At 51.8% G+C, this 16,738-nt stretch overlaps 1 long non-coding RNA gene across 1 annotated transcript; it reads left to right on the top strand.

Annotated features, from left to right (window-relative positions):
• The first annotated feature begins 245 nt into the window (after positions 1-245).
• Positions 246-6,576, top strand: LOC112907953 (uncharacterized). Its single transcript, XR_012002818.1, has 4 exons — positions 246-3,432; positions 4,211-4,316; positions 4,889-5,043; positions 6,396-6,576. It is a non-coding gene; the product is annotated as an uncharacterized lncRNA (long non-coding RNA).
• Positions 6,577-16,738: the final 10,162 nt, after the last annotated feature.

The raw sequence follows: 16,738 nt of genomic DNA, 5'->3' as shown, positions 1-16,738 counted from the left end.
TAAAATATTGATGAAAGAAATTGAAGATGACAGACACAAAATGCAAAAACATTACATGTTCAAGGACTGGAAGAACAAATATTGCAAATAAGGTTATACTACTCAAAGCAATCTGCACATTCAATGCAATTGCTATCAACATAGCAACAGCATTTTTCACAGAGCCGGAACAAATAGCCCTAAATTTTTTATGGAACCACAAAAGACTGAAAATAGCCAAAGATACGTAGAAAGAGAAAATCAAGGCTGGGGGCACCACAAATTCAGACTTCAAGTTATATTACAGTTTTCTAGTGATCCAAAGAGTATAGTGCGGGCACAAGAAGAAGACACCTAGATCAATAGAAGAGAATGGAAAACCCGAAACAAGATACAAACCTGTAACTCTGGGCTGAATTAATACTTGACAAAGCAGGAAAGAATATCCAATGGTTAAATGACAGTCTCTTCAGCAAATGATGTTGGGAATACTAGACAGCCACATGCAGGAGAATGGGATTGGAACACTTTCCCACACCATGGATAAAAAAAATAAATTCAAAAGGGATTGAAGACCTAAATGTGAGACCTGAAACCATAAAAGGAAGAAAAGATAGGCAGTGACATCTTTGACTTGGCCATAGGATCTTCTTTCTAGATATGCCCCTGAGACAAGGGAAACAGAAGCAAAAATAAACTGTTGGGACTTCATCAAGACAAAAAGCTCTGCACAGTGAAGGAAACAACCAAAGCTAAGAGGCAACTTACAGAATGAGAAAAGATATTTCTAAAAGACAGATCCAATAAAGATTTAGTATCCAAAATGTAAAGCTCCACATTCAAAACCTGAATTATCCAACTGAACATGGGCAGAAGACACGAATGGACATTTTCTCTAACATGACATTCAGATGGCCACCAGACACATGGAAAGACACTCAATGTCACCCATCATCAGGGAAACGCAAAATCAAAACCACAATGAGATATCACCTGACACTTGCCATAATGGCTAAAAGAAACAGCACAGGAGACAACAGCTATTGGTGAGGATGGGGAGAAAGGAGAACCCTCCTACACTACTGGTGGGAAAGCAAACAGATGCAGCCACGATACAAAAATAGTATGGAGGTTCCTCAGGTTAAAAATAGAACTACCCCAAGACCAGAAATGCACAACTACGTATTTACGCGAAGGATACAAAAGTACACATTCGAAGGGGGATATGATTTTCTTCATGAGCTTTGCAGGTGATTGGACCCGTCTTCCCGGGTCTCCCAGGTCACTAAGCCACGCTCTCCTTGGACACTCATGTCCCTGCGGACATGCCCAGCAGAGGGCGGTCAAGAGCGAGGGGAAGCCGCTGGAGCCGGTCTGAGCACAACAGGAGGAGCTCTGACGGAGCCCGCATTCTTCTCCCCGGGGTAGGCCTGAATCCGTACGAGGCTGCGGAGGGCATTGCCTCCGTGGCCCAAGGACGTGGTAACACACGCACTTGCCCCGAATGGTCCACGTCCACGGGTGCTCTGCGTTCTTTCCTTCAAGGTTGTTGCTCATTCGTGCCCACAGGCTAACCATCGAGGTGCCACCCATCCGCACACGGAGGACGATGGCTGGCGCCCAAGGTCCCGCTCATAGGCCTCCTATCTAAGGGGTCTGATTTCCGTCTCCTGCCTGGCTGGCCAGTGCGGCTTCACAGGAGCTGCCGGGGAGCCGCCGGGGAGCCGCCTGGGAGGCGCCTGGGTGTCATTGGAAACTGCTTCCCCAGATTCCGAGGCTGCCTCCAGACCAAACTGAGAGGCTGACCAGTCCAGATTGGCGGGCCCAGGGTTCAAAACCCACGGGGACCTCAAAGTACATGTTTGTTAAAAAAATACATCCATATATATATATATGAATGTATGTATATAATTTGGAGAAATATATACATATGTATCTCGAAATTACAAAGTCATTGCTACAAATACACCTAAAAAGGAAAAGTGGAACACTCCCAATGAAAAATGACCAAAGTGAAAAGAAATAAACCACACAAGTTTAACTGGAACAAGTAAAAAATAAAGGAAAAAAATTAAAACGGCTTTCCAGGGAGGCGAAGCAGGAGGCTGGTGCCGGGCGGCCAAGGCGGCCAGAGTTCCACAACCTCGGGCCGGAATCCTGAGCGATTGTACGAGGGCCACGAAGGGGTCCGGGCAGAGACACGGTGCACAGGGCCTCCAGGGCGCGTCTCTGTGTCAGAGCTGAGATCCCGAGCGGCCTGAGGGTGCCGGGAAGGCGCCCGTCAGCCCAAGGGCAGGGGGCGGACCCATCCGACGCAAGCCAAGCTCCAACTCTTGCTTCGGGTGGTCCCGAGGCCCCCGTCCCGGAAGACCTCCCTGGTCCCCCCGAGGTCCGCCCCACGGAGGGCAGGGCCACCCAGGAAGCTGTGGGAAGGCCGAGGGGTGGGCCATCCTGGGGCGGGGCCACCCAGGCCGTGGGAAGTCCCGCGCTGCCGCATCCTGCCCAGTCGACCTGCGGGCGCCTGAGAGCGAGCTCCTCCTGCAGCATATGGCTTCCAGCGGCACCCCCGGCGGTGAGTGGCCATCGCGGGGATGCCCCAGGGGCTCTGACGACTTTCCAGGCTTAAGCACAAGAGAAGTCACCACCCGGATCGCTGGGACGCCCGTGGGAGGGCGGGGCTCCCCTGGGGTCTGGGCAAAGGGGCTGGAGAGAGGCTTGCATAGGGCTGCCGGCGGAGGGAACCCTGGACTGGGCCGAGATTCCCAGCAGGAGTCCCGCTTCTGTAAGGCTGCCAGCTGGATCTCGGGGCGCAGAAATTGGGTCAAGGTGGATCACTTCTTAGACGAGTTGACCACTGTAGAACTTTCACCTCGAGGGACCCACGGTGGGCATGGGTTTTCGCATGTTCCCTTGAGGTTTCCTGGTGGACATATGGTCCTCTTTGGTTTTCCCGACGGGCTTTCCACCCCGCCCCACCACCTCTTCAAACCCGACGCCCACCGGAACCCCCACCCAGGGTCTTCTCCATACCTTGGCCTGGAATCACATACCTAGCTCAAGGCTGCCCTTTCCCTAGATCCTTGACAATCACCCATTCCCAAGGGCAGATGCGGAACGGCCTGCCGTTGTCCAGTGGAACAACCCCCTCAGGCTTAGGTGGGTCCATGAGTGGCAAAGGGATGGGTGCCCCTGGATGGGGACGTTTTCGACATCCCAGACACAGAGGCTCTGAGAGCACATCGCCGGTCGATGCTCCTCTGAAAGCCTTCCTCCCGTCGCTGCTCTCTTCCCCACACAGGCCCACTCCCACGAGCACCCCGACGAAGGAGGCTCGTGTTGACGGCAAGCCAGAAGGGGGCCCTGCAGGCATTCTTCCAGGAGAACCCTTACCCCGGCATCACTGCCAGAGAACACCTGGCCCGAGAGCTGGCCATCTCCGAGTCTAGAATCCAGGTAGGCAGCCCCAGTGCTTTTCTCATGGACTCTGGGGGAGGAAGAATGCACACACATGGGGCTAGGTGATTGCCCGTCCTTCTGCGTGGTCAGCTGGGGAGCTCAGAACCTATGGCCTGGGCTGTGCGGGCCCTAGGAGACCTTGCCCTTGGAGGTCCTTCCAAGACCTTCACTCAAGGGACGAGGGAACACTGGGGCCCAAGGCCTGAGGCCTGACGACAGGTCCATGCCCATGGGCTGAGTGTCCCCAGAGATCCTGTGTCCTGACCAATCACTTTCCCACATGAAACACTGTGAGTCCTCCTACAGGGGTGGGGAAGAGACACATAGAGACGCACGTATGCCTATCCATGACGGCACACCTGTCTTTTCCCTCCAGTGGAGAGGAAGCCTAGCCTGCGCACGGGTCCATTGGTGAGGAGAATGACACCCGTTTCCAGTGTCTTCTTGGTCAGTCAAAGTGTCCTCAGCTCCCTACAGGGGACTTCAGCAGGAGCTCCATCCTCTGCCCATGCGGATGACCAAAGAAGAAATGACTCTTGTCCCCATGCCATCTGTTGTAGGTTTCCCTACAGTTCCCGTTCCTCAGGTTAGACCAACGCCTACTTCCTCGTACACCAGAGGGCCATGCAAATAGCACGTGCCACTGGAGGCACCAAGCCAGCTCTGGCTTTCCCTGGGTTGTTGGTTGGTCTTGGGGCCTCGTGTCCCTGCCACATGTGTGGGGTTTCCTGCCCTCCCGCGTTACCTGAACGTTGCTTCTTCTTTTGCCCCTTAGGTCTGGGTCCAAAACCAGAGAACGAGACAGCTAAGGCAGAGCCGCCGACTGGACTCCAGAATTCCCCAAGGAGAAGGGCCACCGAATGGAAAGGGACAGCCTCCAGGTGACTCCCCGGCACCCAAGAAGGGTCCCCTCCTGAGCCACTCCTTGACACAGGGAGTGTGACCTGTGTGCTGACCTGGCTGTGGCAGAAGCCTCAGGAAGGACCCCAAGCTCTGCTCTCAGGCTCTAGCCACCCTTGTGACCCCAGATGGCGACACCCCGCCTGCCATTCCTGGGCAGGCAGCAGGCGGGCTGTTTCTGGGTCAGGAAGTATCTGCATCTTCCTGTCCTGAACCTGCTAGCCAGGACACAGGCCTCTTCTTCCATCAGCTCACCATTGTTATTCAAAGGCTGGCTCTGGGACTCACTCCAGGCTCTGTCTCCTTGGCCTCAGGGAAGGAGAGCCTATGAAGACAGAGAACATGGAGAAAAGCTCTCTCTCTCTCTCTCTCTCTCTCTCTCTCTCTCTCTCTATCTCACACACACACACACACACACACACACACACACGCAGTCATATGAATTCAGACACCGTCACACACCATCACACACACCCTGACACCCACTTCTGTCTCCACACTGGCTGTGCTATTGGCGTCCGAGCCCTCCTCTCCAACCTTGTTCTCTCTTTAGGACGTGTCCCGAAGGAAGGCAGGAGAAAACGGACATCCATTTCTGCATCCCAAACCAGTATCCTCCTTCAAGCCTTTGAGGAGGAGCGGTTTCCTGGCATTGGTATGAGGGAAAGCCTGGCCAGAAAAACAGGCATTCCAGAAGCCAGAATTCAGGTGAGTTTTTACAGAGTGTCACGGGCGTTGTTCCCTGTGGAAGGGAAGGTATCCCTTCCATGGTGCTGGAGAGACGTGGGCTCCTGGGGAGGGGCTACCCGCGGGGTGTGTGGCAGAGACACCAAGGGCAGAGTGTTGACCAAGCCTGGAAGAACCCGTCCAAAGGAAGAATTTCCAAACTCAATGTTGGTTAGCACACATGCTTGTAGAAATGGTGACCGGACCAAAGTGGGAATATGTCCAAGTTGGCCCCTCTCGAGAGAAGCCATAGTCTCAGCGGCTTCAAACTCAGCCCAATTATCCATGGAGTATGCCCCCAAGATGCCATTAGTGTGCGTGGGCTTGCCGTCCTTTGTGTGGAGACCGGTGTGATGCTGCCCTGGGCCTCAGGACCATGGGGCTAAAACGGATCCTGCCCAGGAGCCACACCTTGTGTGGATAACCTAATCAGCCGGGATTACAGGCCCTAATCCAGGTGAGGGAGAGGATTCAGGGAGCCCAGCTGTGTGCGGCTCTTCTGCCTTAGTTCTGCACACAGCGCTTTACGGGATGGGAGGTGTGAGGCAGCTTCAGGGAGATATAGGCAGATTCTCTGAAAGACTCTTGGTTGGTGCAAGAGCGTGAGGAGGCTGCTTCAGGGGGCACGCCTTGGCTTTCCTCTGACGCGTCTTTTCCAGGATCAGAAGGGAAACTCCAGGAGCTCACCTGAGCTCCTCTTTTCCTCCAGCCAGGACGGGAGGGAGGGCCGATGCAAACGTAGCTGTTCTGGATGTGGAAGACTGGCTGCCCACGCCTTTCGCTCGGCCCATCACAGATGTGCCTGCAGTCCGACCACGTAGCCATGAGTCCAAGGCTCTGAGGCAGAGGATGTGGTTTTCCACACGTTCACACCCAAGAGTAGATGGGGGCAGAGGTGTTGAGGGCAGCCGGGAGCAGACCTCAGGACGTGGACTATCCTGGGTAAAGTGGGGCAGGCCGTCGGATGAGTCTCGGTCCCAGGACTCAGGGCACGGCTGATCCCCAGGCCGCAATTGGCAAAGAAGGCGAGGGCAGGGCAGGGAGCGAAGAGCGGCAGAAGCACTTGCCAGGCAAAGTGACACAGGCCCAGTATGCTCCCGGCTAGGTAGCCAAGGTTGCCCAGGGCATGCACATGGTTTTCGAGGGCCCATGGAAAGGTAGGGACAGCCGTGGCCTGAGGTTCAGCCCCAACCATTCACTGCGTCTTTCCTGGAGAGAGCACAGGGTGGGGTGGGTGTGTGCGGTGGGTGAGGTGGGACAGGGCAGGTCACGGGTAAGCCGACTTGGCATCCCGTCCTCCTTCTGATGGCCACAACCCCTATTGTCTGTCCCAGGTTTGGTTTCAGAACAGAAGAGCTCGGCACCCAGGGCAGAGCCCAAGTGGGCCCGAGAATGCTTTGGCGGCAAACCACAAACCCAGTCCTCGCGGGACGGTCCCATTGGACCAAAGCCACCTGTGGAGGGTCCCCAGGAGCTCTCCAAATCTGGCTCCCTTTGATCCTTTGGCAAGCATGCAGACGCAGGCTGCAGGGACACCTCCTGTCTCCTCTGTGGATGTTGTCCCTCCAGTTTCCTGTGGGGGCTTTGGGCGCCTGATTCCGGGGGCCAGCCTGGTCCCACCCACCTTAGGTGGGCAAGGAGGAAACGCTGCTGCTCCCAGAGACCTGGGGAGCCGATCCTGCCCAGGACTGACTCGAGGAGGGGGCCTCTCACCAGGTCACGCTGACCTTGGCCTCCCCTCCCCTGGGAGATGCCAGCAGCCGAAAGAGCACCCCAGCAAGGCGCCCCTGCTCTTACAAGTTGGCCCGCGGCCTCCACCTGCTGATCCCCCTCAACACTGGGGTCATGCAGGTCCCTCGGGCACCGATCAGGCCATGCCGAGGAGGGGCCAAAGTTCCCAGGCAGTCATGGGCACAGCAGGGTCCCAGGATGGGACAGGGCAGCAGCCCGCCCCCGGGGAGAGCCCCGCTTGGTGGCAACAGCCTCCCCCTCCTGCAGGGCCATGTGTCCCGCTGCCCCCACAACACCAGCTGTGTACGGACACCTCCAGTTTCCTGCAAGAGCTTCTCTCAGCCGATGAGATGGAAGAAGATGTACACCCCTTGTGGGTGGGGCCTCTGCGGGAGGAAGAACCTCCAGGACCCCTGGAAGCACCCCTCAGCGAGGACGATTATCACGCTCTGCTGGAAATGCTACAGGACTCCTTGTGGCCTCAGGCCTAGGATCAGGGAGGCCCTGTCCTCCCCACGCCCAACCCATTCATTCAGGCATCCAGGGGAACATGGGGCCCTAGCGTGACTCAGAGGAGGGGGAACCCACAGTTCAGCCAGGGGCCCGATGGAGCCTGAGGCCAGGAGGAGCAGCCATCATGCTCCAGGTCTGGACTGTGTTGCCCAGGGACACGGATGCATCTAGGCTGTCAGGGTGGGAATGGCCTAAGGGGCAAAGCCTGGGGTCTCCCCCGTCAGCCTCCTGTCCCAGGCTACGGCGGGAATGTCCTGGGGCCTTGGCCTGGCATCTTGCCAGAGCACTGCCAACGGTCAGCAAGTGGCAGCCAGAGGGGTGGCCACAGGCACTCGGGGCGGTCAGTGTGAGACGGTCCCACGGGGGTGCGTTCCAGAACCTCAGCCGTGTGTGTGCCTTTGTGCATGTGCATGTGTTTTCCTTCTGTGGGACCCATCAGCAGGCCCCTGGACCCTCAAGGATCCCTGGCTATTCAGGAAGCAGCAGACGTTAGCGGTCAGCCTGTCACAGGTCTTCCCTCAGCCGGGTCACCCCTCTTCCCTGCCAAGAGTCACTTGAGGAAACCTCATCCCGGCTGTTCAAGCTCCATGGGATGACCCATGGCTACAATAAACATCTCTCTGCCTCCCCCGAGCCATTTCGTGGTGTCATTTGTCCCCTGGGCCTTCGGTCTCCCTTCATTCCTGCCTGTCTTGCAACATTCGCAATGCTTCCCGTGCTTGTGCCCGAAACGGGCTGTGGAGACACCAAGACGCCCACCTGCAGCTCCCAACTTGGCACAGACACACGCACAGGCCTCACTCACCCTCCCCACACACAGCCACCACACTGGATGGAGGCGCTGCTTGTGTGAGCACTCCTCCAAGGGGTCGACGGGGACGCCCAGGGACACACACTCCACGCACGCAATCTTGCCATGGTGGTGTCAGCTGAGGCCTGATTCACCCCTAACCCCGATCCTCTTGGGCGGGCAGTGAATCTCCCCACTCCTCCCTCATGGTCGCCTCCTCCCTCTAGCCTTGTCTCCCTCTATTTCTCTAAATCTCTCTCTCTTTCTCTCCTCTGTCTCTCACTCTGTCTCTCTGTCTCTCTGTCTCTCTCTGTCTCTCTGTCTATCTCTGTCTCCTGACCCCTGTACCTCATTTTCTCTCACAGGTAGACACACACAGAGGTCACACTGTCACGGGAGCTTCCTTTGCAACTTATTGTCTGGTCATTGAACCTCAGGAAAGGAATGTCGGTGGAAAATTTGGAAGAATAGGGGAGTGGGGGTGGGGTCGGGCCCTTCGGGTTTACTATGCCCCTGACATGGCCCTCACGCCTTGGAGATGAGAGCTGACATCCTCGTCTGAGGCCTCCGGATCCAACACGTAAGTTTCAGCGTTTGCGAGGAAGCGGAGTTCTGAGAGGTGGCCCTTATACCCCAACCTCTCTGCCTCCCCTAGTCACCTCTGTGCACACATACGTGTCCACCATTATCTGTATCTGCATTTCCTTTTCTGTGAAATGCTTTAGAGATTTATGGGGGTGCATGGTGAGAGAGAGCGAGCGAGAGAGCTCGTGCACTGGCAGGAGAGAAGCAGGACCCCACTGAGCAGGGAGCCCCACTTGAGGCTCCATCCTGGACCCTGGGATCATGACCTGAGCCCAGGTGGACACCCAAGCGACGGGGCTGCACAGGCACTCGAGATGTCCCTTTCTATGTGCATCTGGCTCCATGGAAGGGATTGTGTGGACCTGTCCATAGGTAGAGCCGATGCTAGACGCCCTCCACTCATAGTTTCCATAGACACAGTGGGTGGGTCCGGCCGCTTCCCAGAAGGGAATGGGTTGCGACGTCGGAATCCATGGTGTCTGGCGAGGGTGGCCTCAGGACAGATGGGGCTTTCACTAGGTCTAGGGAAACCCCGGGGAAGCATGGCCCCCTTGCTGAGGTGGGAGGACTGCTCTCTCAGTGTGTTGAGGAGAGGTCCCTGGACCCTCGGCCATGGCACGTCTACACCCATGTCGCGGAGGTACGACCGGGGTTACACTCACACTGGGTCTCAAGGCCACACGTCAGCCCTGGAGGCTGTCCCGCCCACGGGTGGCCTGGGCCATCCCTATCCCTGAGCTTTCCAGGGGCCCTGGCATCCATGCAAACCATAGCCACCACGCTGGGAACGAGCCTGGAGGAGAAGGTGTCCAGGTGGGAGCTGGCAGGATGGCTGAGGGTCGTGGCCTTGGAGGCAGGGACCAAGGGCCTTGAACTGGTAAGGACCACCTCACCCCCACTGTCCACCCAAATGGGAATCCTCCAAATGATCCTATGGTTCCGGCCCAGCCTGAGAACTAGGGGCCAGGGTCCACGGGGCTGGTAGACATCCTCCAGGGGCTGCTGGAGGGCTGCTCCCCGTCCTGGTGCTAGACCTCCGCGGGCACTGCCTGGCAACCGACCACCCACAACGTAGTCAGAACAAAGTCCCTGCAAGGGCACTTAGCGACGCCCGTGGCCCTTTGCCGCCATCAGCTCCAATCAGGTTTTGGCCCCTGGAGCTCCCTCGGGGGCGCACCCACTCCTGAAAGGCTCTGCATTTAGGACACCACCCGCAGGAAAGTCTGCGGTGCCCTCGGTGGGGGCCCCCCGCCCTCCCAGCTCCTTGCACTGCAGCCCCAAGCAGACGAGCCCGGCAGGAGACGGACGTCGGAGAGCTGCCCGCTGCCATGCACGGGGTCATCCTTAGGGATCCCAGGAGACGCCTTCCCTCCGTCTCTGCAGATGAGGTGCCCTTCAGCTACAGCCCTGGGGCTCCCAGGACCGACACACAGGCACCACCCGCACGCACCTGACACACACGCGCTCCCGCCCACCGTGACCAGATGCCCATGAACGGCCATCCGCCCGGCCAGACGGGTCCCTTCAGCACACGTTCCTCCCGGCTGCCCCTGTCCCCTTGTGCTTCACCTAATGCGGAAGTGGAGGAGACACTCCCGGGCAGCAAGAGCACAGGTCTCCAACAGGGGAGGCCCTATATTTTGGGGTTTTGAAACTCAGTCCTGCGTCTGAGATTAAATTAAAAGAAAAAAGAAAAAAACCTCGGACACAGGGAGGGTGAATGCAGGGTTCTGACACAAACTGCAGAGACAAGAGGGCTTGATGGCTCTTCTGTGAAGGCTCACTGCATCTGGGGAGCGGGATGTTCATCTCCAGGAAAGGAAACCAGGGCCCCCAAACTCATCCCACCCATCAGCACTGAGAGCTCTCAGCGAGCAGCTTGTCGCCGCCTGGTGGAGACGAGAGACGCTTACACTGAGCCCTGCCTCCGAGCCCTGCAGGGGTATCTCCACTAAGGCAAGTGGGCACCTGACAATCAGGGGAACGGGTCCTCCCCCAGAAGACTGGCACAGACCACTGGCTCCCACCAAGAGTACTGATCACAGAAGCCTGCAAAGCTTCAGCTCTACGGGAAAGTAGGATCTAGCTTCCTTTGCACTTTGTTCTTTATTATTTTTTATTAATTTTCTTCTTTATAAACTCCTAATTTTAATTGTTATGTACATATTTTGTATGTCTCTTATTTTGATTACTTTCCTTGTACTTTAAGTTTCCTTCTTATTTTGGGATCTAGATTCTTTTTAAAAGCAGGCCAAGAATCTGGAGGGGCAAGATGGCGGGAGAGTAGGGTCCCCAAATCACCTACCCCACCAAATTACCTAGATAACCTTCAAATCATCCTGAAAATCTACGAATTCGGCCTGAGATTTAAGAGAGAGCAGCTGGAATGCTACAGTGAGAAGAGTTCGCGGTTCTATCAAGGTAGGAAGACGGGGGAAAAAGAATTAAAGAAAAAAAAGGCATCCAAGGAGGAGGGACCCCGCAAGGAGCCGGGCTACGGCTGGGGCGAGCGCCCCCAGGACAGAAAAGCTCCGTCCTGGAGAAGCAGGAGCTGCACCAATCTTCCCGGGCTCAAAGGCACTCGCAGGGAGTTAGAGCAGGACCCCAGGAGGGCGGGGATACCCTCAGGCTCCCTGGGACAGTAACACAACAACTGCGCCCCGGGGAGAGTGCGCCAAGCTCCCTAAAGGGCTGCAGCGTGCACACGGCTGGACCCGGGCGCAGCTCCCAAGGGGCTCAGGTGGCAGCTCCGCGTGGAAGGGCCTGTGTGGCCCCGGGAGCAGCTCAGGGGCGGCACAGGCAGAGGCTACGTGCAGAGGGAGCTGCGCGGCCGGAAGCGTGATTCCAGCAGTGCAGGCCCGGGAGGACAGGGCGCGGGGGACACAGCCCACGATCTGGCGCTCCCCCCGGAACAGGCAGAAGCCGGAAGGGCCCAGGACAGCAAGGACACTCCTACCGCAGTGCGGCCCTGAGCTGAGCAGATCAGCAACCGTGTCCCCAGAGCATCCAGGCCCCTGCAGACAGGGAGCTCCATAGTTACTGCAGGAGCTAAATCCAGGTCTCCAAAGCTGGCTGCCACCACTGTTGTTGTTCCTCCTGGGGCCTCACAGGATAAACAGCCCCAACTGAGCCTCACAGTGGCCTCACCTGATAAACGGCTTACACATCTTTCACTGAGACCTGCACCAGGCAGGGGACTGAGCAGCTCCCCCAAATGGTAACACCTGAAAATCAGAACAGCAGGCCCTCCCCCAGAAGACCACCTAGACCAACAGGGGAAAAACAAACTATTGACCAACCAACACTGGAAAGTTCCAGAGGAAGTCAAGGGATTTACAGTACACAGAATCCAGGATACTACCCCTTGTTTTCTGTTTTCTAATTTCTGTTTACTTACCCCCCCTTTTTTTCTTTTCTTTTTTCCTGTTTTTATCTTTTTTGCTTTTTTCTTTTATTCTTTTTCTTTTCTCCATTCTCTTCTCTCCTTTTCTCCTTTTCCCAATAAAACGTGTTTCTGGTCACTCTACACAGAGGAAAATAACTAGAAGGAAAACCTGACCTCAAAAGAAAGAATCAGAAACAGTCCTCTCTCCCAAAGAGCTACAAAATCTGGATTACAATTCAATGTCAGAAAGCCAATTCAGAAACACTATTACAAAGCTACTGGTGTCTCTAGAAAAAGCATAAAGGACTCAAGAGACTTCATGACTGCAGAATTTAGATCTAATCAGCCAGAAATTAAAAATCAATTGAATGAGATGCAATCCAAAATAGAAGTTCTAACGACGAGAGTTAACGAGGTGGAAAAACGAATGAGTGACATAGAGACAGGTTGATGTCAAAGAAGGAAACTGAGGAAAAGAGACAAACAATTAAAAGACCATGAAGATAAATTAAGGGAAATAAACGACAGCCTGAGGAAGAAAAACCTACGTTTAATTGGGGTTCCCGGGGGCACCGAAAGGGACAGAGGGCCAGAATATGTATTTGAACAAATCATAGCTGAAAAATTTCCTAATCTGGGAAGGGAAACAGGCATTCAGATCCAGGAAATAGAGAGATCCCCCCCCCCCCAAAATCAATAAAAACCGTTCAACACCTCGACATTTAATAGTTAAGCTTGCAAATTCCAAAGATAAAGAGAAGATCCTTAAAGCAGCAAGAGACAAGAAATCCCTGACTTTTATGGGGAGGAGTATTAGGGTAACAGCAGACCTCTCCACAGAGACCTGGCAGGCCAGAAAGGGCTGGCAGGATATATTCAGGGTCCTAAATGAGAAGAACATGCAACCAAGAATACTTTATCCAGCAAGGCTCTCATTCAGAATGGAAGGAGAGATAAAGAGCTTCCAAGACAGGCAAGAACTGAAAGAATATGTGACCTCCAAACCAGCTCTGCAAGAAATTTTAAGGGGGACTCTTAAAATTTCCCTTTAAAGAGAAGTCCAGGGATCCCTGGGTGGCGCAGCGGTATAGCGCCTGCCTTTGGTCCAGGGCGCGATCCTGGATACCCAGGATCGAATCCCATGTCGGGCTCCCAATGCATGGAGCCTGCTTCTCCCTCTGCCTATGTCTCTGCCCCTCTCTCTCTCTGTCTCTCTGTGACTATCATAAATTAAATAAATAAATAAATAAATAAATAAATAAATAAATAAATAAAAGTCCAGTGGAACAATCCACAAAAACAAGGACTGAATAGATATCATATCTTTCAATAGTAACTCTGAACGTGAACGAGCTTAATGACCCCATTAAAAGGTGCAGGGTTTCAGACTGGATAAAAAAGCAGGACCCATCTATTTGCTGTCTACAAGAGACTCATTTTAGACAGAAGAACACCTACAGCCTGAAAATAAAAGGTTGCATAACCATTTACCATTCAAATGGTCCTCAAAAGAAAGCAGGGGTAGCCATCCTTATCTCAGATAAACTAAAATTTACCCCGACGGCTGTAGTGAGAGATGAAGAGGGACATTATATCATACTTAAAAGATCTGTCCAACAAGAGGACTTAACAATCCTCAATATATATGCCCCGAATCTGGGAGCTGCCAAAAATATCAATCAAATAATAACCAAAGTGAAGAAATACTTAGATAATAATACACTTACACTTGGTGACTTCAATCTAGAGTTTTCTACACTCGATAGGTCTTCTAAGCACAACATCTCCAAAGAAACAAGAGCTTTAAATGATACACTGGACCAGATGGATTTCACAGATATCTACAGAACTTTACATCCAAACTCAACTGAATACACATTCTTCTCAAGTGCACATGGAACTTTCTCCAGAAGAGACCACATACTGGGTCAAAATCGGGTCTGAACCGATACCAAAAGATTGGGATCATCCCCTGCATATTCTCAGACCATAATGCCTTGAAATTAGAACTAATTCACAGCAAGAAATTTGGAAGGACCTCAAACACGTGGAGGTTAAGGACCATCTTGCTAAAAGATGAGAGGGTCAACCAGGAAATTAAGGAAGAATTAAAAAGATTCATGGCAACTAATGAGAATGAAGATACAACCGTTCAAAATCTTTGGGATGCAGCAAAAGCAGTCCTGAGGGGGAAATACATCACAATACAAGCAACCATTCAAAAACTGGAAAGAACTCAAATACAAAAGCTAACCTTACACCTAAAGGAGCCAGAGAAAGAACAGCAAATAGATCCTACACACAACAGAAGAGTAGAGTTAATTAAGATTTGAGCAGAACTCAACGAAATCGAGACCAAAAGAACTGTGGAATAGATCAACAAAACCAGGAGCTGGTTCTTTGAAAGAATTAATAAGATAGATAAACCATTAGCCAGCCTTATTAAAACGAAGAGAGAGAAGACTAGAATTAATAAAATCATGAATGAGAAAGGAGAGATCACTACCAACACCAAGGAAATACAAACGATTTTTAAAATATATTATGAACAGCTATACGCCAATAAATTAGGCAATCTAAAGGAAATGGACGCTTTCCTGGAAAGCGACAAACTACCAAAAGTGGAACAGGAAGAAATAGAAAACCTGAACAGGCCAATAACCAGGGAGGAAATTGAAGCAGTCATCAAAAACCTCCCAAGACACAAAAGTCCAGGGCCAGATGGCTTCCCAGGGGAATTTTATCAAACGTTTAAAGAAGAAACCATACCTATTCTACTAAAGCTGTTTGGAAAGATAGAAAGAGATGGGAGTACTTCCAAATTCATTCTATGAGGCCAGCATCACCTTAATTCCAAAACCAGACAAAAACCCCAGCAAAAAGGAGAATTACAGACCAATATCCCTGAAGAACATCGATGCAAAAATCCTCAACAAGATAGTAGCCAATAGGATCCAAGAGTACATTAAGAAAATTATTCACCATGACCAAGTAGGATTTATCCCTGGGACACAAGGCTGGTTCAACACTCGTAAAACAATCAATGTGATTCATCATATCAGCAAGAGAAAAACCAAGAGCCATATGATCCTCTCATTGGATGCAGAGAAAGCATTTGACAAAATACAGCATGCATTCCTGATCAACACTCTTCAGAGTGTAGGGATAGAGGGAATATTCCTCAACATCTTAAAATCCATCTACAAAAAGCCCACAGCAAATATCATTCTCAATGGGGAAGCACTGGGAGCCTTACCCCTAAGATCAGGAACAAGACGGGGATGTCCACTCTCACCACTGCTATTCAACATAATACTGGAAGTCCTAGCCTCAGAAATCAGACAACAAAAAGACATTAAAGGCATTCAAATTGGCAAAGAAGAAGTCAAACTCTCTCTCTTCGCCAATGACATAATACTCTACATAGAAAACCCAAAAGACTCCACCCCAAGGTTGCTAGAACTCATACAGCAATTTGGTAGCGTGGCAGGATACAGAATCAATGCCCAGAAGTCAGTGGCATTTCTATACACTAACAATAAGATTGAAGAAAGAGAAATTAAGGAGTCAATCCCATTTACAATTGCACCCAAATGCATAAGATACCTAGGAATACACCTAACCAAAGAGGTAAAGGATCTATACCCTAAAAACTATGGAACACTTCTGAAAGAAATTGAGGAAGACACAAAGAGATGGAAAAATATTCCATGTTCATGGATTGGAAGAATTAATATTGTGAAAATGTCAATGTTACCCAGGGCAATTTACACATAATGCAATCCCTATCAAAATACCATGGACTTTCTTCAGAGAGTTAGAACAAATTATTTTAAGATTTGTGTGGAATCAAAAAAGACCCCGAATAGCCAGGGGAATTTTAAAAAAGCTGGGGGCATCACAATGCCAGATTTCAGGTTGTACTACAAAGCTGTGGTCATCAAGACAGTGTGGTACTGGCACAAAAACAGACACATAGATCAATGGAACAGAATAGAGAACCCAGAAGTGGACCCTGAACTTTATGGTCAACTAATATTCGATAAAGGAGGAAAGACTATTCATTGGAAGAAAGACAGTGTCTTCAGTAAATGGTGCTGGGAAAATTGGAAATCCACATGCATAAGAATGAAACTAGACCACTCCCTTGCACCATACACAAAGATATTTTTTTTTCACACACAAAGATAAATTCAAAATGGATGAAAGATCTAAATGTGAGAAAAGATTCCATCAAAATCCTAGAGGAGAACACAGGCAACACCCTTTTTGAACTAGGCCAGAGTAACTTCTTACAAGATACATCCACTAAGGCAAAAGAAACAAAAGCAAAAATGAACTATTGGGACTTCATCAAGATAAGAGGCTTTCGCACAGCAAAGGATACAGTCAACAAAACTAAAAGACAACCTACAGAATGGGAGAAGATATTTGCAAATGACGTATCAGGTAAAGGGCTAATTTTCAAGATCTATAAAGAACTTATTAAACTCACCACCAAAGAAACAAACAATCCAATCATGAAATGGGCAAAAGACATGAAGAGAGATCTCACAGAGGAAGACATAGACTTGGCCAACATGCACATGAGAAAATGCTGCACATCACTTGCCATCAGGGAAATACAAATCCAAACCACAATGAGATACACCACCTCACACCAGTGAGAATGG

This window comes from Vulpes vulpes, chromosome 8 (genome assembly GCF_048418805.1).
Source record: "Vulpes vulpes isolate BD-2025 chromosome 8, VulVul3, whole genome shotgun sequence".
NCBI lineage: Eukaryota > Metazoa > Chordata > Mammalia > Carnivora > Canidae > Vulpes > Vulpes vulpes.
This window is presented reverse-complemented; position numbering and strand designations above follow the sequence as displayed.